Source organism: Macaca nemestrina, chromosome 6 (genome assembly GCF_043159975.1).
Source record: "Macaca nemestrina isolate mMacNem1 chromosome 6, mMacNem.hap1, whole genome shotgun sequence".
Lineage (NCBI taxonomy): Eukaryota > Metazoa > Chordata > Mammalia > Primates > Cercopithecidae > Macaca > Macaca nemestrina.
The window spans coordinates 41832164-41857846 of record NC_092130.1 but is presented as its reverse complement, the minus strand read 5'-3'; the positions used below and the strand labels follow the sequence as shown (position 1 = coordinate 41857846).

The following is a 25683-nucleotide window of genomic DNA, read 5'->3' as shown; positions in this document are numbered from 1 at the left end:
GACAGCGTTTCACTGTGTTAGCCAGGATGGTCTCGATCTCCTGACCTCGTGATCCGCCCGCCTCGGCCTCCCAAAGTGCTGGGATTACAGGCGTGAGCCAACGGGCCCGGCCGAAATTAGTGCCTTTACAAGAGGAAACATGAGAGATGATCTCCCCTTCCCCACGAAGAGAGCCCTCACCAGAACCCACCATGCTGGCACCCTCGTCTCAGACTTTCAGCCTCGGCAAGTGTAAGGAAGAACTGTCTGTTGTTTAAGCCATCCAGTCTATGATATTTTATTGCAGCAGCCTGAGCTGACCAAGACAGTTTCTCAGTTTCCCCATTCCTGTTCCTCAACTGTCAAGAGTGGAAATACCCAGATTTCCTTAGGAGATGAGAGTTTAATGGAAGACTAGTTGGGAAAGTACAGCCATTGTCTCAATACCAATACAGCCAGAATGCTGGAAGAACAGGGACTTCTTAGGCTCCATCAGGAGCTGTAGCGGCCAGTTACCTGTTTTCTTCTTAGAAATGGATTTCTGGTGTTCTCATCTGCACTGACTCTGCCTTTTTCATAGCTCAGCCTTTTTTATGTTAGCTTCTCCAATTCTACTGCAATGGTACCCAAACTTCAGTAGCAGTCAGAATTACTGGGCAGTTCTTTAAGCATGCAGAGCACTGGTATCTTACCTCTGGACATTCAGGTCTGAGATGGGTTGTGGAATCTGCATGTTTAATAAAGGGATATTCTGATGGTGAGGTGGAGATTAAGGACCATGTCTTTTTAGAAATAGCCCAAGCTCCGTGGTGTCTTCTTGTCTCTAATTTTTTTCATTACATGTCCCTATTAGAAAAATATTGGCGCACATACTCCTATTATGTGGGTGTTCATGTATTTATAAACTACGTATGTGTATATAGTGCTATTATTACAAATACATAAAAATAGAAAACAAAAATGAAAGAGATAAAATAGAAATAGATTTAAATACTTTTTTCCTATACCCCAAAGTATCTCTGGTATAGACCACCCGTGCTGCCTTCCTCTGCGTGGCTTGAATTACATCATCCCATATGGAAAGCCTTATTGGGCAGAGTAAAGGCCCAGAAAAGTGCCAAGGTGTCACAAGGGTCACTGGTTTAGCTTACAGGCCCGGCCTTTGGTTTAAGTGACAATTGCTTGTTTTATTCAACTAGTGGTTGAGGGGTTGGGTGAGAGGGCTTGTGTGTGTGTGTGCCATGACCTGAAGCAAGCCAGTTTACCTGGAAGGATCCCTTTGACCATTTCTTCAGGGAAAAAGGGGATCTGTTTGCATAAGCATCCCATGAACACCTCTCTTCCATAAAAGAATGAACTGTTTCTTTCTTTTCTTTTCTTTTTTTTTGAGACAGAGTCTTGCACTGTTGCCCAGGCTGGAGTGCAATGGCACAACCAAGGCTCACTGTATCCTCTGCCTTCCAGGCTCAAACAATTCTTGTGCCTCAGTCTTCTGAATAGTTGGAACTACAGGCATGCGTCACCATGCCCAGCTAATTTTTGTATTTTTAGTAGAGACAGGGTGTCACCATGTTGGCCAGGCTGGTCTGGAACTCCTAATCTCAGGTGATCCACCCGTCTCAGCCTACCAAAATGCTGGGATTACAGGCATGAGCCACTGCACCCTGCCACAATGAACTGTTTCTAAGCATGCCAATGGGCAGAAGCCATGGATGAGGCCATCCTGCCTGTGCTCTGCAACTTCACGTGACTTCCCAAAGGAAGTCTGCTCTGCCCTAGGTTATGTTGGGTGTGTGCATTGGTGTATGTGTGTATGGTACTGGCCCACTTCTCTCTCATTCCATTACAGCATGAATCCCTGGCCTGAACTGGGGAAGTCACTCTCAGGATTAAAGGCGGCCGACAGACCAGCACCCAGAGCCCTGGAGAACAGCATCTGTGTTTGAGTGGTAAAGTATCAGCAGGCCGCTTAAGGAGGAGTGGTAACTGAGTCCCTGAACCCAAATGCAATTCTTCCCTGGGGTCTATCTGTGCATCTGTCTGCTCTCGAATATAGTCCCAGTTGCCAAAGAGGTTTCACTTTTCCTGGTGTGTAATCTTGTTCATTGATACTGTCCTCTTGTTCTAGGACACCATTTTGTGAGTGGAGTATCATTTTCATGAGTTAGAGCGACCACACTGGCACTAGAGCCCAAAGTCAGAACTGGGAGAATCCTAGACACATTTTGGAAATCAGGTTACTAAGTAAATAAAAAAGAACAATCTCCCTAAAAGGTTTATTTAGTTATCAAATATGGAAGTAGGTTTCCTACCTTCTTTTTTCTGATTGATTTTCCTCCTGCTACGTAAAGACATTTACATTTTCAGCTTTCCTCGGTGGACCTGGGTATCTGAGTGCTGGTGTTCTATACTCTCAAAGGCCAGAGAGAGTAGGATGTTCTTTGGAGAGCTCTGCAGAAGAGGGAGGCGTGGGGTGCTTCTCAGATTCAGGGCGGTCGGCAGCCATGTGTATATATCTATTTCCTTATTGGTAGGGAAATTTGACAATAAATTATTTAGGGTTTTATTGTTTTTCATTTAGCTTTATACCATTGAAAATCTCTAGGATTGAAACATCATTTTTTTTCCTATCATTTTATGTTCTGCTTGTTTTGTTTACTGTTGTCTAAAGATTTCTGCATGTCAACCCGGTCCCATATACTTGTCATTTTTAATGGCTAGCTATATAATCTTATTCCATAAGATACATAAGTTTATTCCACTGAATGCTCTGTTCTTCCAAGTTTTTATTTTTTTATTTTTTCAGGGTATAGGGAGAGAGAGGCTGCATTTCTAAAATATCTCTGAAAACAAGCTGCATTTCAGAACTCAAATCAGCATGTGATCTTCTTCACTTTAGGGGTGTATGCAGGAAGCCATTAGACACAACGAGGTATTGAATTGTCTTCCCTGAAGTCCATGTCTGTGGCTCTGGCTGGGCCACTTGATGAGAAATCTCAGCAAGAGGTCTCAGACACCAAACTGGGGAAAAAAATTAAACTGACAGAATGCTTGATATTTCCAAGAAGTCACTTAGGTTCTGTGTATCACCGCCGCATTCAAAAGGGAGGCATAGTTCAGTGCTGTGATTAAAGTGACTTTCGCCGTTAGCCTCTTTGTTCATGTAAGATATAATGGTGGGTTATAGCCATTTCATCATTTGGGGGTGTAATGGTTAGCTAAAGCTATTTTTCTCCAAAGGGGCCAGTTATTTCTGTAGTTTTTCTCCAAAACTTCAGCTTTAGTGGGTAGGAGCCATAAATTCTGTGACATAGCTGCCTTCTTATCTGTCTTGGGAGTTATAGATTACAGATAGAAGACAATTCATGTACCTCTGCATAATGAGGTGAGTTTTATAAATCATAAATCTTCACTTAACATGCAGGGGGTGTTGGGTGCCAGGTTTAGAAAAACTGATGTAGTTGCCAAGTTCATGAATGTCATAAATCATTCATGCTAAGGTAGCCTAGAATCATGCTGTCCTCTGAGGCAGACCAATTTCAAGGTTGTTGTTAAACACAAAAATGTGAATCTTGATGATTGTTTTTCAAAATCAAATGCACTTTTTATTTGAAGATTAAAACCAAATTACCTTTCTTTTTTTAAGTTGAAGTCAGTTTCCTAAGACCTTCCCTTCACCCTCAAATAATCTATCAGTAATAATATCTTTCCTTCCCTGATCCCTGAATTCTATCAGAAACACATCACAAAATACATAACCTGTACATTTGCAATCCAGATCTTTAATGTGCTGAAAATGAGATTCAGACATTTCAATAAATCTTGAAGCACATTATTAGGAAAAAACCCTCTGGAGTTTGGGGGTTATTTTCTTCTTGTTCCATATTTTACATGAAGTTGCCACGGATTAAAGATATACTGATCTTAGTAAGCAAGGGTAGCTCTCTTCCACACTGCCTCTTTGGGGCAAAGGCAGGAAAGAGTAGGGCCTAAAGAGATGTGATCCCAGCCGGGTGTGGTAGCTCACGCCTGTGATCCTACCACTTTGGGAGGCCAAGGCGGGCAGATCATGAGGTCAGGAGATCGAGACCATCCTGGCCAACATGGTGAAACCCCGTCTCTACTAAAAATACAAAAATTAGCTGGGTGTGGTGGCGTGTGCCTATAATCCCAGCTACTTGGGAGGCTAAGGCATGAGAACCACTTGAACCCAGGAGGTGGAGGTTGTAGCGAGCTGAGATGTCACCACTGCGTTCCAGCCTGGCGACAGAGTGAGACTCAGTCTGAAAAAAATAAAAAATAAAAATAAAAAAAAGAGATGTGATCCCAGGTTGGGTGTGGTAGCTCACACCTGTAATCCCAGCACTTTGGGAAGCTGAGGCCAGAGGATGGCTTGAGCTCAGGAGTTTCAGTTGAAACCCTGTCTCTACAAAAAATACAAAAGTTAGCTGGGTGTGGTGGTGCACACCTGTGGTCCTAGCTATTTGGAAGTGTGGGGTGGGAGAATTGCTTGAGCCCAGGAGGTTGAGGCTGCAGTGAGCTGTGATCATGCCACTGTACTCCCACCTGGGTGACAGAGTGAGACCCTGTCTCAAAAAAAAAAAAAAAAAAAGAGTGTGATTCCTGGGACAGTGTGCTGGAAACTGTGCAGTATGGATGTAGACATGTGATGCCTGGGACAGCGTGCTGGAAGCTGTGCAGTATGGATGTAGACATGTGATGCCTGGGACGGCGTGCTGGAAATTGTGCAGTATGGATGTAGACATGTGATGCCTGGGATGGCGTGCAGTATGGATGTAGACATGTGATGCCTGGGACGGTGTGCTGGAAACTGTGCAATATGGATGTAGACATGTGATGCCTGGGATGGCGTGCAGTATGGATATAGACATGTGATGCCTGGGACGGTGTGCTGGAAGCTGTGCAATATGGATGTAGACATGTGATACCTGGGATGGCGTGCTGAAGCTGTGCAGTATGGATGTGCCCCTGTAAGGTCTCAGGCTTTATCCAGACTCCTGCGATGTGGATATTAAACCAAAGTGTTTTCACTGAAAGGTGCTCACTTGATAAATGAAGAAAGCTGTGGGGCTGGCTATTATTGAGGAAGGAAAACCTACCAGTGCTTTTGGTGAGAAGCTCTGAAAGAGAAAAAAAGAGAAGAAAATGATTTTGCTGGAGGCTAGTGGGTTTTCTAAGGGTACGTAAAGGTCTGTGTAAACTATCTCTTTGTGGGGTCTCCAGCACAGGGCCATATGGCAGATAACATGTGACTTCTTCCCTTTCGTGTACCTCAGAAGTCCATTGGTGGTGAATATGTGAACAGCTGCCCCTTCTAGCTGGGCTAGCTGTCCTTGGTGAAAAATGGCAGGAGCCAGCCCTCTGTGGTGGTGGTATGTGCCTGTAGTTCCAGCTACTGGGGAGGCTGAGGCAGGAGGATTGATTGAGCCCAGGAATTTTAGTGCAGTCTGGGCAACATAGGGAGACTCCATCTCAAGAAAAGAAAGTGTAAGGGCCAACTCTAGGCAAAACATCTTTTTTTCGTGGAATACAATCGAGTTTCCCTCTGTTGTGATAATCCCTCTTACCCTGTGAATCCAAATTCTGAGGCTTGGATATAGCTCCTTAACAACTTGTGAATTTGCAGAATTACTTATATGATCTTTGTAATTTAATTAATCTTGTGAAAATATTGGAAGAAGTTTCCTGCCAACTTCTTTTTCACCCCTCCTCTCCCTCCTCCACACTGCAAGCTCACCCTTTTTTTGTGCCTTCATGCTTTTTGTGTACTGTTCTCACTCTCTGGAATGCTCTTCTCTTTCTTATCCAAATGTTGGGCCAGGCTCAGTGGCTCACGCCTGTGATCCCAGCACTTTGGGAGGCCAAGGCGGGAGGATCACTTGAAGTGAGGAGTTTGAGACCAGCCTGGGCAACATGGTGAAACCTTATCTCTACAAAAGATGTATAAAAAAATTAGTTGGGCGTGGTGGTGCACACCTGTAGTCCCAGCTACTCGGGAGGCTGAGGTGGGAGGATTTCTTGAGCCCAGGAGGCAGAGTTTACAGTGAGCTGAGATCATGCCACTGCAGCCTTGGCAACAAAGCGAGACCCTGCCTCAAAACAAAACAAAACAAAACAAAACAAAACAAAACAAAACAAAAGGTGAGCTCCTATTCATCCTGTAAAGCCCACCACTTAAATCTCACCTTCTCTGTAAAGCCTTCTCTGGCTTCTTGAGCTTGTCACTTGATCCTCTGTGCTTCTAGAGAACTTATCCACAGTTCTGTCACAACATATCACAGAGGATTTAATTATTTGCTGGAATGGCCATTCCTCTGAATAGATAATGAGCATGTTAAGGGAAGGAAGAGAGTTTTAGTAATCTTGGTATTGCTAGCCCTCACCATTTCTAACACAAAGTAGAAACTCAGTGACTAAATTTTCTCGTTTTTTTTTTTTTTTATTATTACCCTGTCCACCTGAGCAGTAACATGCAGCCTTGGGAGAGAACAAAGCTTTTTTTAAGTTGCATTTCATCATAACTTATGGATGCCAAGACTAACTCATAAAGCATTGACTTGAGTCCCCTGTAGGGATGCCTACAGGCAGAGAGCGACCGAAACAAGGAGAAACTTCGTGCATTCTCAATGTGTCCTGGGATTTTCTGTAGATTCTGGGCAAATCTAGTTCTGTTCTTTATTCCTGTGTATCACTAAGACTTTTATGTCTTTGTCTTCTCGCTGAAATCATTCTAATCTAGTTCTCATCCTTTCACGCCTGAACTGTAGCAACTGCAGCAGGTATGACTCTCAGTTTATAAATTCATGTGTGTAGGAAGTATCACATTTATTTATATTCTTAAATAAAGGTAAACTCCAATTATACGCTCTGATTCCATCTGACTGGTGAGAAAGTTAACCTAGCTTATTTCTTGTCTTCAAGCTTCCATTATGGTTCCAAGATCTTATATTTTGGATGAGATTGGAGGGAGCTTTGAGTTGTCTCATCATTCGCACCATCACTTCAGGCCCGGGTACTGACAGCCTGCTCTTCATCCTTGCCTCATCCTATGGCCTGGGGTCCTATCTCCTAGCTATATCATGAGGCCAGGCCTCTCTAGGGTCTTGCTCCCTTCTCAGGTGCTGCCATGCCAGGGATCAAGGCCTGGGTCCCCTTGTTCCAGGACCTACAAACATTCTCATTCCTGGCCCCAAAGCATCTCTTTCTAGTCTACTTGAAGTACCTTCCTGCATCATGCTGCTCTGAGGCCAATTTCCTTAAACTCTAGCCTCTGTCTTGTTCTTCTACAGTAGTCTTTGATGGTCTTTTTATTTTTCACTTATTTTTTACTTTTACTTTTATTTGTTTCTAAGAGACAGTGTCTCACTCTATCACCCAGGCTGGAGTGCGGTAGCATGATCACAGTTCACGGCAGCCTCAACCTCCTGGGCTCAGGTGATCCCCCTGCCTCAGCCTGCCAAGTAGTTAGGATTATAGGCATGTACTACCATGGCTGGCTAATTAAAAAAACTTTTTGTAGGCTGGGTGTGGTGGCTCATGCCTGTAATCCCAGCACTTTGGGAGGCTGAGGCAGGTGGATCACTTGAGGCCAGGAGTTCGAGACCACCTGGCCAACATGGCAAAATCCCATCTCTACTGAAAATACAAAAAAAAAAAAAAAAAAAAAAAAAGCTGGATGTGATGGCGCCACGCCTGTAGTCCCAGCTACTTGGGAGGCTGAGGCAGGGGAATTGCTTGAACCTGGGAGGCAGAGGCTGCAGTGAGCAGAGATTGCACCACTATGCTGCAGCCTGGGTGACAGAGTGAGAAACCCTGGCTCTTTTTCTGTAAAGACAGAGCCTCACTCTGTCACCCAGGCTGGTCTCCAACTCCTGGGCTCAAGTGATCCTCCTGCCTTGGCTTCCCAAAGTGCTGGGATTATAGGTGTGGGCCACTGCGCCTGGCCTTTTGATGGCCTTTTAAATCCCAAACTCCTGTCACTGCAGCCATGTATTGGTTATAGGTTACCTTTTGGTGCATGTTTCTACTTTATTTAGATTTGTGAACCTTCTCAGGTGCAGAGACCACCACTTTCTTGTATCCTGAGCCACCACAGGGCTTTTCATAGTGTGGGGGGCACTTATTAAATGTTGATTAATTATGATAATGACATGGACACGGGACTCTTTCTGAGCACACGCAGCCCTGCCACACAGTGAGAATCAGGAAGATGAAGGGAGGAAGGGGCCAGGTTCATTACTGCCATATAATCATGAATATTTCACTGGTTTGTATCACCAAGGAGTAGCCTGTTTGTCCTGCTGCCAGCGCAGGAAGAAGCATTTGCCCTGATAATGATGAACAAATTCCCTTGATCAGAGTCCATGGGCCAGAGCTCCTCTGGGTGCTGGTCAGGCTGGCTTTGCCCTTCTTTGGCTTCTTCACAGGCTGTCTTGCCCAGCTCTCAACAATAGATTTCTCTGTCACGAATACAAACTAGCCAGGCCCTCTTGAACAAATCGACCTCCCCGACACCTGCTCAGAGCAATTAGCCTTCCAATGCGCTATGGTTAATAAACACGAATGGTTGTTATCCGCTTTTCCTTGGCTGATCCTGTGAGCGTCCTCACGCAAATAGGCAGTTTGACCAGAGACCAGCTCAAACTCATACTCGGGTCAGAGAAATGGAACCCAGAACCCTCCTGCCTCAGCATGGATACTCCCTTACCTCAGCCTGCTGTGACCTCATGCTAGCCCCTCTCTGGCCTCCATTTGTATTCATCTGGTGATGGAAAATGAGCAGAGGAGATACTAGCATCATCTGGGTGGTAGGACTAGATGACCTTTAAATCCTGTGACTGCCCATCCTGCAAGTCTTTGATTCTATACTTTCCACTTGCTTGGATTTTTTTGGAGACGGAGTCTCACTCTGTGGCTCACGCACCGATCTTGACTTGCTGCAACCTCTGCTTCCCAGGTGCAAGCAATTCTCCTGTCTCAGCCTCCAGAGTAGCTGGGACTACAGGAGCTGGCCACCACGCCCAGCTAGTTTTTGTATTTTTAGTAGAGACGGGGTTTTGCCATGTTGGCCAGGCTGGTCTCGAACTCCTGACCTCAGGTGATCTGCCCACCTCAGCCTCCCAAAGTGCTGAGATTACAGGCATGAACCACTGCTCCTGACCTACTTGCTTGTTCTTAATTAACATTTAAAATCCCCCAAAGGCTGGGCGTGGTGGCTCACGCCTGTAATCCCAGCACTTTAGGAGGCTGAGGAGGGCAGATCACCTGAGGTCAGAAATTCGAGCCTGGCCAACGTGGTAAAACCCCGTCTCTACTAAAAATACAAAAATTAGCTTGGCATGGTGGCACTTGCCTGTAATCTCAGCTACTTGGGAGGCTGAGTTAGGAGAATCGCTTGAACCTGGGAGGTGGAGGTTGCAGTGAGCCAAGATGGTGCCATTGCACTCCAGCCTGGGTGACAAGAATGAAACTCCGTCTCAAAAAAATAAAACAAAAAAAAAAAAACCAGAATTGGGTGTGGTGGTGCACATCTGTAGTGCTGAGAAGAGGATCACTTGAGCCCAGGAGTTCGAGGCTGTAGTGTGCAATGATGGTGCGCCTGTGAATAGCCACCACACTCCAGCCTGGGCAACATAGTGAGATCCCTTCTCTTAAAAAAGAAAAAAAGCTCCCAGCTTCCTGCTGGTCCCTTCAACCTCCTTATATCAGCAACCCCTCCTTGATAGATTCACTGCAGCAACACGGGCCTTCTTTCAGGTCCTTGAAAGTGTTGCTTCTGCACTTCCATAGGCCCTCACTTGTCCCTAGATCACTTTCTCCCCACCAGCCATTTGTCTAACCTTATTTAGTCTTCAGGTCCCAATATAAATGTCACTTGTGTAGGCAAGCTTCTCCAGCCCCCAGAATAGATTAGACTCCTAAGGCCTAGACCAGTCCTGCATATTATCTTCCACAGCACTGTCTACACCTATAATACCTTTTTTTGTTTTTTGAGATGGAGTCTTACTCTGTCGCCCAGGCTGGAGTGCAGTGGTGCGATCTTGGCTCACTGCAGCCTCCGCTTTCCAGGTTCAAGTGATTCTCCTGCCTCAGTCTCCTGAGTAGCTGGGATTGGAGGCGCCTGCCACCACGCCCGGCTAATTTTTGTATTTTTGTTCTGCCACGTTGGGCAGATTGGTCTCGAACTGCTGACCTCAGGTGATCTGCCCACCTCGGCCTTCCAAAGTGCTGGGATTACAGGCGTAAGCCACTGCGCCCAGCCTATAAGCTACTTTTTAGTAAAAAATTGTTTAGTATTTATCTTCTCTAGTATTTTGATTCTCCATGTGTGCAGGGACTGTGTCTGTTTTGTTCAAATTTTATTGCCAAAACCTGGCCCAACATCTGACACCTAGGAGCTGTTCAGTAAACATTCATCGACTGGCTGCCTGCTTGCCATCTCAATCATGAAGTTGCCCTGCTGTTCATTCATGTATTGGTTTAATGTTGTTTTTCTATTGTTTATATGTTTATGCTTGTCTGTTTAATGTTAACTATCCTAAGTTGTACATTTCTAAGGGGCTAGAATCCAGGTATAGAATTTTCTTTGCATGGTGTTTTGTATGTGGGTATGAGCGTATGTATCTCATCCCACAACTGTAGGGAAAGAATGAGGAGGTATTGAGAGGCCGAAGCAGGCAGATCATCTGAGGTCAGGAGTTCGAGATCAGCCTGGCCAACATGGTGAAACCCCATCTCTACTCAAAATACAAAAATTAGCCGGATGTGATGGCGCGCACCTGTAATCCCAGCCACTGGGGAGGCTGAGGCAGGGGAATCCCTTGAACCTGGGAGGCGGAGGTTGCTGTGAGCCAAGATCGTGCTGCTGTGCTCTGGCCTGGGCAACAGAGTGAGACTCCGGCTCAAAAAAAAAAAAAAATACTGCAGAGTAACAGGAGGAGGGAAGAGAGAGCCTTCAGGAAATGAAGAAGAAAGAGGAGAAGTGGGCTGAGCTCAAAGCTTCATTTTCCACAAGGACATTGAAGCATTGTTAAGCCAAGGAGAACTGTTAGCTCTGACAACAGCTCCTCTTCTTATGAGACCTTCGGTGTTTTAATTATTTTTAAAATAAAGGTTGAAGAACAACTTTTATAACTGCAACGGGAACAATGACAAGCAGGACTGATGGGGTATAATCATAACAGAAACTTTATTTTCAGCTCCCACTGTTTCTTCTTTTCTTTTTTGTTTTTCAAGACAGAGTCTTGCTCTGTCGCCCAGGCTGGAGTGCAGTGGCGTGATCTCAGCTTACTGCAATCTCCGCTGCTTGGGTTCAAGCGATTCTCCTGCCTCAGCCTCTTGAGTAGCTGGGATTACAGGTGCCTGCCACCATGCCCGGCTAATTTTTTAAATTTTTTTTTTCAGTAGAGACGGGATTTCGCTGTGTTGGCCAGGCTGGTCTCGAACTCCTGACCTCAAGCAATACGCCCACATCGGCCTCCCAAAGTGTTGGGATTATGGGCGTGAGCCACCGCGCCTGGCCCCACTGTTTCTTTAAACCTGCTTTGTAGTGATGGTCTTAAGTCTGCTCCTGGACAAATACTTTTCAGGATCCCTTGGAGGTGTTAGGAAGCCTTATAGCCACTGAATGCAGTACAGCATGATTTCAATTAGGCACTTAAAATGTTCAGCTGGAGCTGAACTCTACTAAAAAAATACAAAAAATTAGCCGGGTGTGGTGGCGGGCACCTGTAGTCCCAGCTACTCGGGAGGCTGAGGCAGGAGAATGGCATGAACCTGGGAGGCAGAGCTTGCAGTGAGCCGAGATGGCGCTGCTGCACTCCAGCCTGGGTGACAGAGCAAGACTCCTTCTCAAAAAAAAAAAAAAAAAAAAAAAATGTTCAGCTGGGTATTATCAATGTTTCTTTTTGGTTTTTGAAGCTTAAGCTATTTGCTATTTATCCTTCCTATCTAGGGCCTGCTGCAAGTGAAAAGAAAGGGTGTAGTCTTTCTCTTCTGAAATTTCTGATCCTTCCAGAATTAGAGCACAAGAAAGTAAGAGGTGACAGAAAATATGGTGCTTGTCTCATGTCAAAGCTGGCTTTGCACTCTCCCACCTTCCAGTGTGGCCAATGTTTAAATCTTGCTTCCTCCTAAAGCACTTTTGTGGTGCTTCTCTTCTCTTCTCTTCTCTTCGGAGATCTGCACACACACACACACACACACACACACACACACAAACACACACTGCTGCTGCTGCAGTTCCCAGTGGCCTGGGCAAGTGCACTCCCCTCTGTCAGTTGCTTTTGCCCGCTCTGGCCCCTCATAATGTAACAGTCCATTTCCAGTTTCTCTTCTGCTCAGGCCTGTTTGCCCTCTGACATTCCTATTGGTCAAGATCTAAAATGCTCTCTAAAGCATCCCCCTATACATGTGCCCCACCTTGGGTCTGTGAGAAACAGGTTCTTTGCCCACACAAGCTCTGAACAAATCCCAGCATCACAAAGCAGCTGCTAGCACATATGGTGGCTTCTACATTTTTCAGGCTGGAGTCAGAAATTAGACCACTCTGCCCCGATAACTGCAGGAGAAGACACATATCAAACTCTCCAAGGAGTCCCTTCAAAGCCCTTCTCATTAGGTTTGTAGTGAAACACAGGTATCCTCTTTCTTTTGGAGTGGGTACCCATAGCACAGCAATACTTTGCACCAAATAAATCCTTTTCAGAAACATTCTCTTCATATCCAACAACTTCTTTTCCCCTTGATAGGGGTGAAAGTTTGAGAGTCCCATAAGTGATTGTCAACTGTTTCCTGTGAAAATTTGCATCATTGCTGGCACCTCACTTTGATATGACATGGATACTGCATATTGGAGCCTTACTGAAATTTCCAAATAACACAATGTCATCAAACAAGGGATTTCGGGAACCGAGTGGTTATTTTCTGAGTATAGGTAGGTAATATTACCATTCTCCTGTCTTCTTTCAAGGAAGCTTAATTGTTCTCATCTCTAAAGTGGGCCCTCATCCTTTCCTTGCTCAGTAAGAGCAGTAAGAAATCTTGAGGATAAAGATGACTCTGCATGGACCACAGGCCCTTGGGAATAGTTAAGTAATCTACAGAGGGAGCCTCTTCCATAAAGAAGGTAAGTAGAGGTGAAGGGTGTGATGGAAAGAAGAAAACGCTAATTTCATCAGTGTTTTTCTAATCCCCCCACCTCGGTTTGGAGCTGTCCTCTTGTTGTATGAAGGTCTCTATTATAGCCCCCAAAGCAATACTTATGCACAACACAGCCAGCGGCTGCTGGACTGCCTTCCCCACCTCATGTCAGAGAGATCAATAATCCTTGGCTCAGTGTTTCCCTGGTGTATTTGTATCTGTGTCTATGGGTTTAAGGTGGGAGGGGTAGATGTCATTGCCTTTGACAAAATGGCTGAATATCTTTACTCTATCATGATGAAAGGACTTCTTGGTCTTCTAGTTCAGAGCCAGAGCCTGCCTTGCAAGGAATTCAAAGGTTCTGATCTGGAGCTGCTGTCAAGCCAGCAGATGGAGTCACAGTCCTCTGTGTGCCGCTGGGCCTACCTGGGCTGGCGTGCAACGTGATGCTGGGCCCAGCTCTGCGGCCAGAGGGGACAGGGAAATTAATAAAAATGATGGCACCTCATTGCCATAACTGTTGTCCTGTCTGCACAGGAGTTCAGTAAAATATGCTCCTGGGGAGATTGCTTTCATGTGTCTCTCTGGAATCACTGCAGAAGCAACTGTAAGGAGGGAGTGCTTGGATGCCTGAGATAACTGTAGGGCATGGGGCAGGGAAGATGCAGAGATGACAGAACCAAGTCCTGGGTAGTGGAGGAACATGGCACAATTCCCTCACCCCTGCAAAACCTCGTGGGGGAACAGGGATACAACCAGTGGCTCTTGGAGAAAGGGCAGCCCTAAGAGGAAAATTTAGACAATGATGGTGAATTATCATCTGCTTGACTTACTCTCCTCTGTCTGAATTGCAAGCACTGGAGTCCCTTTTACTAACATCTGTAGACTGCTTAGGAAATTTGCTTTGGGGCTAGTAGAATTTAAGCTTCCCCGAGATTACTTTTTCCTATTCTCTAAGCACCCCCCACACAGCTTGATAGATAGTAGCTCTTAATAAATCACAGAGGCGTGAATGGTGCTCCCACTGAGAACACTTCTCTGCCCCTCTCCAGCCTACAGGAGGCCTTCTGTGAAAGGAGCTCTCTCCACCTCCTCTCATGGCTTCAGAATGGAGGTGGGGCAGTGGATGGATTCCTACTCTCTGTAACTATCCTCTCTGACCTCCTCTATTTAAATAGCCCAAATTTAGAAGTAGGAGTGGACCTGAGGACCCAGCAGGATAGTCTCTCTAGCCCATGGCCTAACCACTGCAGATGCCCAGGAAACCAGGGGGCAAGTGGGCCCCCCACCTCTGGCTGGTCCTTTGCTCAATCCTGAAGGCATCTGTGAAGGGAGTGGGGGTGCTTGGGTTCTTAGCTGCAAAGCAGGTGGCATAGTCTCCTCTTTGGGAATCCAGAGGTGTCTGGCAAGTCTCTCGGCCACAGGCCTCCCTGGGGACCAGAGCTCTTTGAAGAGAAGAAAAGGTTCTAGGAACAAGAAAGCTGCTGCTCTTGATGAAAAAGTCAGGAGGGAAGAAAATGAGACTAACAAGGGCTGAAGAGAACTGTCTGTAGGCTGAAGAGAATGTTAATGGCTCTGCTCCCGAGCTTCAAAGCCTGAGCTGGGTAGGAGTGCACGCACATGCCTCAGCTGTCACCTCCAGAATACTTACCAAGGACTGAGGCTTGCAAACATTCCCAGCCTGATTTTCCCAGATCAAGCAGAGCATCTGCTAAGGCAGAAGAAAGAGAAGCCGTTGGGAGATCCTAGGCCTGGTTCAGCTAGCTGGGGTTTAAACTTAACTCTTCCGTATCAGTCAACAATGGGGTTCCCAGAGGAATTTAGGTAGCAGAGAAATGACTGGTGGGGAAATGGCTCTCATGGAATGCTTGTCTGTTTTTCCTGTTTGGAAAATGGTAGCTGCTGTGGACTGAATTGTGTGCCCCCAAAATTCATATGTTGAAGCCCTATTGCCCAGATGGTATTTGGAGGTGGGACTTTGGGGAGGCAGTCAGATTAAAGTGAGGTCATGAAGATGGGGCCCTCAGGATGGGATTAGTGCCCTTATAGAAAGAGACATCAGAGGGCTTGGTTTCTCTACTCCACCTCCCCCTCTCCCCCTCTTACTGCCCCCTTCTTGGACTTCTAGCCTCCTGAACTGTAAGAGATAAATGTCTATTGTTTAAGTCACCCAATCTATGGTATTGTGTTTTAACAGCCCAGGCCAACTAACATGTAGCTGTATTAGATGCCATTGGTACCCTGCTCAGATTCCCTTTACCTTTTCAGTGTATCCCAGCTGCTATCTGGGACTCCAATAGCTCACAGATCTCCCCGCCTCCAGAAAATTGCTCCCAGTGTGTAGGAGACCCTTTGTACCCTCCTGTACCCATTCCCTTCAGGTTTCAGCCAAGAGGGTACAAGGACCAGCCCCTTCATTGCAAGAAAGGATCAGTTCCTTGGTGCTATTTATGCTCTTGAGTTCCCCCCATGGAGTCAGGCTGAGGCTAAATACAAAGTTCCAGCCATATCCTTCTCTCCTACCCTTCCCTGCTTCCTTCATTCTCTTTCTTCTGAAGTCACATCTCAATAAATCACGTGCCTTGAATCCTGTCTCAGGCTCTGCTTCTAGAGAACCTGACCTAATACAGCTGCTCTCCCAAATGATAGAGTATTGAGCAACCCAAATGACTGTAGAGAGCCCTGTGAGTATAGTGATGATTAATGCCCAATGACAGCGAGCATTGGGAACAACAGCCCCTCTCCCTATGTTCAGAAAACATAGAGGAGTAAAGGCCCACTGAGAAAGAAGTGGAGTGTGTTTTTCTAGCAATACATGACTCCTTCAATAGGCATCTGGCAGACAGCTGTGCTAGCAAGGGCGTAAAAAGCCTTGTTAGGAGAGAGCCACAGGCTGAGGTTCCACAGGTTTAACCAGTGAAGGAAGCACATTGACTGGAAGAACCTTTGAGCCATGACTAGACAGTCATCTGGGTAGGTCTGTACTATGCCTGGGAGCCAGCTGCGCCCTGAGCACCACACTCCCCTGGGCAGGGTCCGGAGCTGTCTGGAAGGAGAAGCCCAGCACCTGCCCAGGGAACCGGCTGCTCTGATGAAAGGCCCCAGGTACTCGGGTCTTGTCATCCCTCTGCTATGTTTTACTCAGCTTCTTGGCCTCTTCGTGATGCTATTTTGTTCTTGGGGCTTTCTTTTTCAATCTTTTTGCAATTGTTCCCTTTAATTTTCCTCCTCTTTGCTTTCTACCCCCTGCTTGCTTCTCTGAGTCTAGGCTTCATTATTAGGGCCTGTGAGATTGGGTCTGGCTCCATTTTTTAATTTTAATTTTTTGAGATAGTGTCTTGCTCTGTCGCCCAGGCTGTAGTGCAGTGGTATGATTTTGGTTCACAGAAACCTCCGCCTCCCAGGTTCAAGCGATTCTCCTGCCTCAGCCTCCTGAGCAGCTGGGATTACAGGCATGTGCCACCACGCCTGGCTAATTTGCATTTTTAGTAGAGATGAGGTTTCTCCATGTTGGCTAGGCTGGTCTTGAACTACTGACCTAAGGTGATCTACCCACCTTGGCCTCCCAAAGTGCTGGCATTATTGCCACAGTGCCTGGCCAAGGTCTGGCTCTATTTTGGAAGGATGAAGGTGGATCCTTATGTTCTTCCAATAAAGCATCTCCAAGACAATTCCTCATTGCTTCTGTCACCTCTTAGAGCTTAACTTCAATGCACTGTTATGTTGAAGACCTCCTTCCCACTAGTGGTGAGGATGGGAAGGGAGTTGGCGAGGGGGTGAAGAACTCTCTCCAGCAAGGCCACTGGGTGGTACCTTGACCCATCTATTTTGATAGTGATCCCCAGGGAAAATGTGAGACAGAGAGCACAGTAAATGTTTATCAAGATGCTCCCAAATATTTAGGGATACACCTCAAATATCTCTGACCTCTTCAGCAAGCACTTAGTTGACTCACTATTTCTAGAATCAGAGTGGCTTCTGATTCTTATTCTCAAGAGATCTGGAATCTTGTGCTTTGATTTAGAGGCGAAAAGGAAAATTTTGGATAACTCTTATCCATTTCCATAACTTTTCTCCCAACATATTTTGTGGGAGGGAATAAGATAGGGGTAGTGCCAGGAATGGTGGCTCATGCCTGTAATCCCAGCACTTTGGGAAACTAAAGCAGGTGGATTACTTGAGCTCAGGCGTTCAAGACCAGCCTGGCCAACATGGTGAAACCCTGTCTCTACCAAAAATACAAAAAAATTAGCCAGGCATGGTGGTGTACACCTGTGGTCCCAGCTACTTGGGAGGTCGAAGGATGAGAATGACTTGAACTCAGGAGGCAGAGGTTGCAGTGAGCTGTGGTTGTACCACTGCACTCCAGCCTGAGTGACAGAGCGAGACTCTGTCTCAAACAAACAAACAGGAAGGTAGTATAAGGACTGTGTCCCAGAGGGACAACTAACTAAAAGGTAGCTGTTTTCTTTCAAACATCTCCAGCAAAATGGTCGACTGGCTTTGGGAAGACTAGATCCATGACTTCAAATGATGCATCATGGCCAGGGCGTCGTGGCTTACATCTGTAATCCCAGTACTTTGGAAGACTGAGGTGGGAGGATCGCTTGAAACCAGGAGTTCAAAAGCAGTCTGGGCAACATAGTGAGATCTCATTTCTACAAAAATAAATAAAAATTTCAAAACACCAGCTTATTAAAAAACAGGCTGGGCACAGTGGCTCACATTTGTAATCCCAGCACTTTGGGAGGCCAAGGCAGGTGGATCATGAGGTGAGGAGTTTGAGACCAGTCTAGCCAACATGGTGAAACCCCATCTCTACTAAAAATACAAAAATGCCGGGAGTGGTGGCTCACGCCTGTAATCCCAACACTTTGGGAGGCCGAGGCGGGCGGATCACAATGTCAGGAGATTGAGACCATGCTGGCTAACACGGTGAAACCCTGCTCTACTAAAAATACAAAAATTAGCTGGGTGTGGTGGCCGGCGCCTGTAGTCCCAGTTACTTAGGAGGCTGAGGCAGGAGAATGGCATGAACCCAGGAGGCGGAGCTTGCAGTGAGCCGAGAGCGGTCCACGGCACTCCAGCCTGGGTGACAGAGCAAGACTCCATCTCAAAAAAACAAAAAACAAAAATTAGGCAGGTGTGGTGGTGCACACCTGTAATCCTAGCTACTCAGGAGGCTGAGGCAGGAGAATTACTTTATCCTGGGAGGCGGAGGTTGCAGTGAGCTGAGATTGTGCCACTGCACTCCAGCCTGGGTGAGAGAGCAAGACTGTGTCTCAGGAAAGAAAATAAAGAAGCAAACACACACACACACACACACACACACACACACACACAGAGAGAGAGAGAGAAAACAAATGGTGCATGGGGTACAGACTATCTCTGTTCCTTGGCTTTGCTTGTTGCTGCCTTGCTTCAGGGTCAGACAGACTCTCCACATAGGGCAGTCAGGTGGCCACCAGCAGCTCCAAACCAGCGTTACCCTCAGAACTCACCATTCCACAGAGAGAGTATGTATTTCCCCTATAGCTCCTGGAGAAGCCCGGAGACCACTGTGATTTGTCTGGTTTGAGTTCTGTGTCCTCCTCTGAATCAGTTGCTGTGCCTAGAAGCGTGGAGTAATCTGATGGGCTAGGCCTGGGTCATGTCCTTACCCCTGAAGTCGAGGGGAGGATCTTGCCACTCCCAGGACCATGTGGTTTTGGAATAACTAAGGAGACTGATCCCCTAAGGAAGCAACACTTGGGGAGGAACTTGTGTCCATTACAGCATGCATTGTCTTTTTGCCTTTTTGACTGTAGAGTACATCTAGCTCATTCAAATGAAATTGCTTAAGAAACACAAATGATGGGCCAAGCGCGGTGGCTCATGCCTGTAATCCAAGCACTTTGGGAGGCAGAGTTGGGTGGATGACTTGAGGTCAAGAGTTCAAGACCAGCCTGGCCAACATGGTGAAACCCCATCTCTACTAAAAATACAAAAATTAGCCAGGCATGGTGGCGGGTGCCTGTGATCCCAGCTACTCGGGAGGCTGAGGCAGGAGAATCACTTGAACACAGGAGGCGGAGGTTTCAGTGAACTGAGATAATGCTGTTGTGACAGCCTGGGCGACAAGAGCAAGACTCCATCGCAAAAAAAAAAAAAAGGAACATAAATGATGGGTTCAGCAGTCAATTATAAGAGGTACTTTCTAGACTCAGGTGTGAGGAAAGGCAAGGTCAGTATAAGAGAGGAACAAATCAGTTCAGCTCCTAGTCATAGGGTCCAGAAAGCCAGCTAGGGGTATTGGAGAACCATGAGGAGGAGGCAGTCTTGCCATGAACCCAAGGGTTGTGCCAGGAGCAGCAGCTTGCACATAGCAGCACTCAGATAATGTTTGTAGAATGGCTACTCCAAGAGTCAGAAGGTCAAAGAGAAAGCTGAGAGAAGCAGGAAGAACCAAGAACTGAAGGCAGACTGTTGTGCTAAGTCAGAGTCCCACTCTTCCATCAAGCCATGTTCCTGCAATTTGCCAGATTGTATACAGCTGATACTCTAGAATTTTCCCACACTATATAAAACTTGTTTTGTTGCCTTCATTCTAAACAGCTGGTAAAGTATTTGGCTTTATAATAGTTCACAATGGAGAACAGGACAGGGACCCATTAGAAATGACAGGTGACACTGGTCTTGGGGACAGAGTCTTCAGAAACAGGCAGTCTTCCTCTTGAGAGTGAATTTTATTTTATTTTTTGAGAAAAAGTCTCACTCTGTCACCCAAGCTGAAGTGCAGTGGTACCATCTTGGCTCACTGCAGCCTCTGACTCCCAGGCTCCAGCAATCCTCTCACTTCAGCCTTCGGAGTAGCTGGGACTACAGATGCATGCCACCAGGACCACCTAATTTTTGTATTTTTCATAGAGATGGGGTCTTGCCGTGTTTCCCAGGCTGGTCTTAAACTCCTATGCTCAAGCAATCCTCCTGCCTCAGCCTCCCAAAGTGCTGGGATTACAAGTGTGAGCCATCCACCGTGCCAGGCTGAGAATGGATTTTAGATGTTGTGACATTGTAACAAATTTTCAGTTATAAGTAATTGTCATAGATAAAGATTCCACAGTGGGGCTCTTTAAGCAACATTTTCTTGACTGTGAGTGGGCTTTGGGATATGAGTACTGATTTACCCTTCCCACTGGCCTCCCTCCCATCCCTCCATGCACGGCCTTTGTGGCTGTTAGGCAGGCAGGCATTAGTGTGTACTCCATGGAAGTGTGTGGGTTCTCAGGCCGGGAGCTGGCATTCAGCGACCTGGCCGGAGCACAGTGTGGAAATGAAAAGATAAAAACCTGAGATATGTGATGGGGGCTGCAGTTTGGAATAAATGGGTTCAGGCCCTCTGCCCAGTCAGCCGAATGCTCTGGCAGCTGCTGCATTTAATGGACGACTCCATTAACATCTCTCTTAAGGGAGGGCTGTTGGGGGTGGAGGAAAGAGTGTGTTGGTGTGTGTGTGTGTGTGTGTGTGTGTGTGTGTGTGTGTGTGTAGAAACTAAAAAGGCTTGGAGTTTTCCTCCATGATCTCTTGGAGTCTATTCACAGTTATAAATCTGTTGTGTTGGCATTTTTGGTTTCCTGGGGGAGCTTTGTGGTTCCCTTTGTCTGTGCACCATGGCAGACTTTGGCAGCTGAGGTGGAGCTGGGAAGGACAGCAATTTGGATAGGGTAGAAGGGGGGCTCAGACCACCTGCCTTCTCAGCCCCACAGGCTAGGGAAGATGATAAGGAATACATCTTTTCCCCTTTGTTTTTTGTTTGTTTTGAGACAGCATCTCTGTCACCTAGGATGAAGCACAGTGGCACAATCAAGGCTTACTGCAGCCTCAAACTCCTGAACTCAAGTGATTCTCCCATCTCAGCCTCCTGAGTAGCTGGAACCACAGGTGCACACCACCATACATGGCTAATTTTTAAATTTTTGTAAAAATGGGGTCTTCCTGGGTTGCCCAGGCTGGTCTCAAACTCCTGGCCTCAAGCAGTCCTCCCACCTTGGTCTCCCAGGGATTACAGGAGTCAACCCTTTCCTCTTTGTAATGAAGAAATTGTCAGTTCTGGAATTCACAAGATAAAAACATGAGGGACTCTGGGGTGCCCTCAGAGCGATTCTGTGATGATGCTGGCATATAAGGAGAGGGAAGGGAAGGAAGAGGCGGGCCCCAGGATCCAGAAGCGGGGTCGTGAGTGACAAGATACTGGCCATTGCAGGAGGAGAAGAGGGCCAGGTCTTAAGGGGGAACACGGAAAGCACAGACTCATCTACCTGGCGTGCTTAGATTCAGGCCCTCTCTGGATGGAGAGGAGGAGGAGGTGCCTCTTCCCATGGCTAAGGAATGAGACTCAAAACCTGCCAGATAATCATGGTGCCTGAGTCTTCCTGAGTCCCTCAAATACAGAGAACACAAAGGGTAGTAACAGGAAACCAGGTTTCCACTGAGGGATTTTCAGTCCTAGATCTTCCCACTCCAGCCTTTTAGCTGCTGTCAGACCACATTAGGGCAGAATCTTGAACCTAAGCATATCACAGCTGCTGGGGATTTCCCCCAGAGGAGAGCAGTGTGACACGAGCAGGCAGAGCAGCTCTGATCCAAGACTTTGCTCCTGGCATCCCTGAATACCCTGACTAGCTCACCTCTTCTTAAAAGTCACTTTCAGAGACAAAGCTAGGTATTTGGGGGTGGTGCCTACCCATGAACACACAGAACTGTATGTGACTTGCCCAGAGACAAGTTCTTAGATAAAGGCTGTGATTTGCAGCCATAGTGGCCTGACCCTGAGTCCTGGGTTGGCAGGGAGGCCAGGGTGGAGGGTACAGTGGACATGACCCTGGCTTAGAGGTGAAAAGTGCAGGGTTCAGGTCCTGATTCTATCCTGTGTAGCTGTGTGACCTTGAGATATTGCTAAGTTCTGTAAGTTTTAGTTATTCATCTCTAAAATGGAAATAATAATACTTTCCTCACAGTGTTATCAAAATCATATAAAATCACTTTGCAAAATGCTGTATTGATGGAAGGAATGATTTCCTTTATTCATTCTGTCTTCCAGATCCAAAGGCCACTCTTGGGAAGGTGTGACAGCTATCGGGTTCAAGGGAAGCATCTGGAAAGGTGCGTGTGCAGTGAGGACAAGAAGAGAGGAAGGGGGAGTAAAAGATAGGGGAAGGGGTGTTCCTTGTAGTCATGAGGACATGACATGAACTTCTCATTCACACAGTAAGAGTCAATAAGCACCTGGTGGAGGCCACTGGCTGGAAACATCCGAGGGCCTGACGCTGCTCTGATACAGGGAGGGCAAACAAGGGCAGCCAGAAAATGGGGTTGTGAGCATGGGGAGAGAGTGAGGGGCAGACTCGTGATGAGGTGCTGACTGTGACTCTTCAGGCCTCGATCTCAGATTCTGGCTCCTCTTTTTATGCATCTTGTCCGCCTTCATTTCCACTGCCAACCATTTGGCCCTGCGTTCCACTTCTAAATCTCCAGAGAGATAATTTGACACCCTCCCCTCACCAGGTTGCCCTGGTTCAGATCTTGAACTCTCATTATAGAGCACATGGTTGCATAGGATAAAAACAGTAGCTCAAAAATTTTGAGGGACTCCTATGTGCCAGGTACAGTGCTAGGTGCATATCTCGCTAATATAATCCTCTAAACAACCCTACTGTAGTAGCTTCTAATATTTTCCCCATCGTGTAGACAAGCAAACTGAGAGGCTAGATAACCATCAAGTGGTAGAGCTAGGATTTGAATCCAGACCCACTGACTTCAGAGCCAGAGCTTGTAAGCAGCTTCTGTACTGCTTCTGAGGTAGGAGTGTGAGTGAAGCTGTACCTCTAAGGAAGTGAGTGCTCTCTTAGGAGCTGTGAATGGGGCTGGTATGAAAAGGGCTCCATTGCCATTTCAGGTTGATAAACACTGAGGAAAGGGGTACATGGCTCCTTGACATGTTCCAGTAGAGAAACTTTCTCCCTTTGTCAACTCTGGAGTTTCTTTCCCAACATTATCTAAGCAGAGAACTCATTTTTATTTTTTGCAACATGCCTACTAATCTACAATGGACTACAGGACTGCTGGTTTGGGAAATGCTCTCCTAGACTTACCCTCCACCCCACACTACTCAGCACCAGGGGTAATGGCAGCTAGGATTTCTGCAGGGCACCAAGTGTTTGGTGGCCAGTCAGCTCAGATGGCAACCACAGGCTGGCAATTAACCAGGGTCAGGCAGCAGCTGCCATCCCCGGGCTGATGAAGAAGCCATCCAATAGAGTTGGGTAGTTTATTTCTTGCTTTCATTTCCCTCTGTCACTGCTCTTGTCTACACCCTTTACAGATCAAGTCTGCACTGTCACAACAGTTTCCTGACAAGTGTCCCTGCCAGCTGATTCTTCCCTCCAGTCCACCCTACGTACCTGGCCAGATCTGTCTTCCTAATATGAGGCTTGGAGCTTGCCACTTGCCTGTCCCAAATGTATTAATTCAGCTTTCAGGACTGTCTTGGTTCCTTGTTCCCTCTGCACACCCTATGCTGTGGTTGGAGCTGAATAATTTCAGGCCCCTCTGTGCTCTACACATTCTGTTTCCTCCGGCCAGTGCTTGAAGATCTTCCTGCTTCAGGAAGGGAGGGAATTTCTTTCCCAACATTATCTAAGCAGAGAAATCCTTTTTATTTTTTGCGACATTCCTACTAATCTGCAATGGACTACAGGACTGCTGGTTTGGGAAATGCTCTCCTGTCACAGTCTTGTGTTCTCACTCAGTCACCCATTCAATAAGCATTTATTTTGTGCCTATGTGCCAGGTCCTGGGCTAGAATAATACACACTCCTTAACCTCGAGGAGCTAATAAAAACAGATACATCTACAATGGAGTGATGTGTATTATGATAGAGTGATACTCAGGGTTTCACAGGCAGGGACACTATCTCTGCCTGGGGCCAAAAGCCAAGTCAGAGTAGGCTTCCTGGAGAAGGGGATGTTGAAGCTTAAAGAACAAAATGGTGTAAGGCGTTTGAAGGCATATGGTGTGCCAGGAACTGACCAAGGATGTATTGGGTACCTGGATCTTTGCAGTAGGCTAAGCAGGCAGGTTCTCCCCAACCTCCCTGTCCTCAGGGAGAATCTCAGGCTAATTCTGCTGACCTGCAGAAGCCAGGTGAGGGGACAACACTTGTTCTCATCAGGAGGTGGGGTCTAGGGGCTGAAAGGTGGAAAGGAGGACAATGCCTGACATGCTCCCTGCATCCTGTTGTTCAGGGACCGATTCCTCCTCCTCCCCAGCTCCCAAGTCTCCTCTAAGAGATACAGACATTCAAGCAGTTTGGTTGCCAGGGGCAACCCCAGAAGGCAACTTCATTCCAAAGGCAGACACTGAAGCCCCTACCTGGGGGCCTCATAGCCTGGCTCTGATAGACAAGGGGTAGGTGGCTCAATTCGGCCAGTCCCCTTTGGGAAGCGACAGGACAGAGTCTGAGTGGCGCGTGTGGAAGATAGCCCTTCTAGCCACTCAGCAGGGCCCTGAGAAAAGAAAGGTGTAGATGGCATTTTAATCCACACGAATACTTAATATGAGTAACATAACCTTGTTTTTCTGAGATGCAGCCTAATTTATTTCAGGCCTCAGGCTTAGTAACTAACCGCTGACAACCTGCAGGTCTGGTGCATGTGCGTGTAGGTCTGCAGTGTTAATGAGATTATAGAGGTGGTGAATTTCTCTTGTTCACAATTTTCCTGCTCTGTTGAGGCTGTCCATCAGTAAGCTGCTCCTTTTCCTGAGCTAGGACTTGTGATCTGGGAATATGGAGACTACCCAGAAGGCAGAGGTTGCAGGCTTCTCTTGAGAGAGCATGCCTGGTGCAAATGACATGCAATTGGGTTTACCAAAGCTGCCTGCTTCTTTCTCTTGTTCCTGTTTTTCTGCCTGCTTACATTGCCCTCTGCTCTCCCCATAAGGAGAGAAGCTTGCGCTATGTGGAGTCAGAACACCTGGGTTTGTTTCTGCTCTGTGACTTGGACGATGTATTTAATCATCTTGAGCCTCAATGTTTTTACCTGTGAAATGGAAACAGTAACACCTGCCATGCCCAATCACAGGGTTATTGCAAATATCAAATGAGATAATTGATGAGAAAGTGTTTTGTAAACCAAGTAATGAGGAGGAGGAGGGGGAGAAAGTTGTTGAGTGGTTACTGTGCTAATTGCTGTTCTCTTTATTTATATTAGCTCTTTTTCTTTTCTTTTTCTTTCTTTTTTTTTTTTTTTGAGACAGAATCTCACTCTGTCTCCCAGGCTGGAGTGCAGTGGCACGATCTCGGCTCACTGCAGCCTCCACCTCCTAGGTTCCAGCGATTCTCCTGCCTCAACCTCCTAAGTAGCTGGGACTACAGGTGTGTGCCACCACACCCAGCTAATTTTTGTATTTTTAGTAGAGACAGGGTTTCACCATGTTGGCCAGGCTGGTCTCAAACTCCTGACCTCAGGTGATCTACCAGCCTTGGCCTCCCAAAGTGCTGGGAT

The 25683-nt window shown here is 46.7% G+C and overlaps 1 long non-coding RNA gene across 1 annotated transcript; it reads left to right on the top strand.

The window, feature by feature from the left end:
- Nucleotides 1–24014, top strand: LOC139363762 (uncharacterized). The gene is made up of 6 exons (XR_011624655.1): nucleotides 1–231; nucleotides 1829–1928; nucleotides 12971–13126; nucleotides 20947–21060; nucleotides 22220–22281; nucleotides 23501–24014. It is a non-coding gene; the product is annotated as an uncharacterized lncRNA (long non-coding RNA).
- Nucleotides 24015–25683: the final 1669 nt, after the last annotated feature.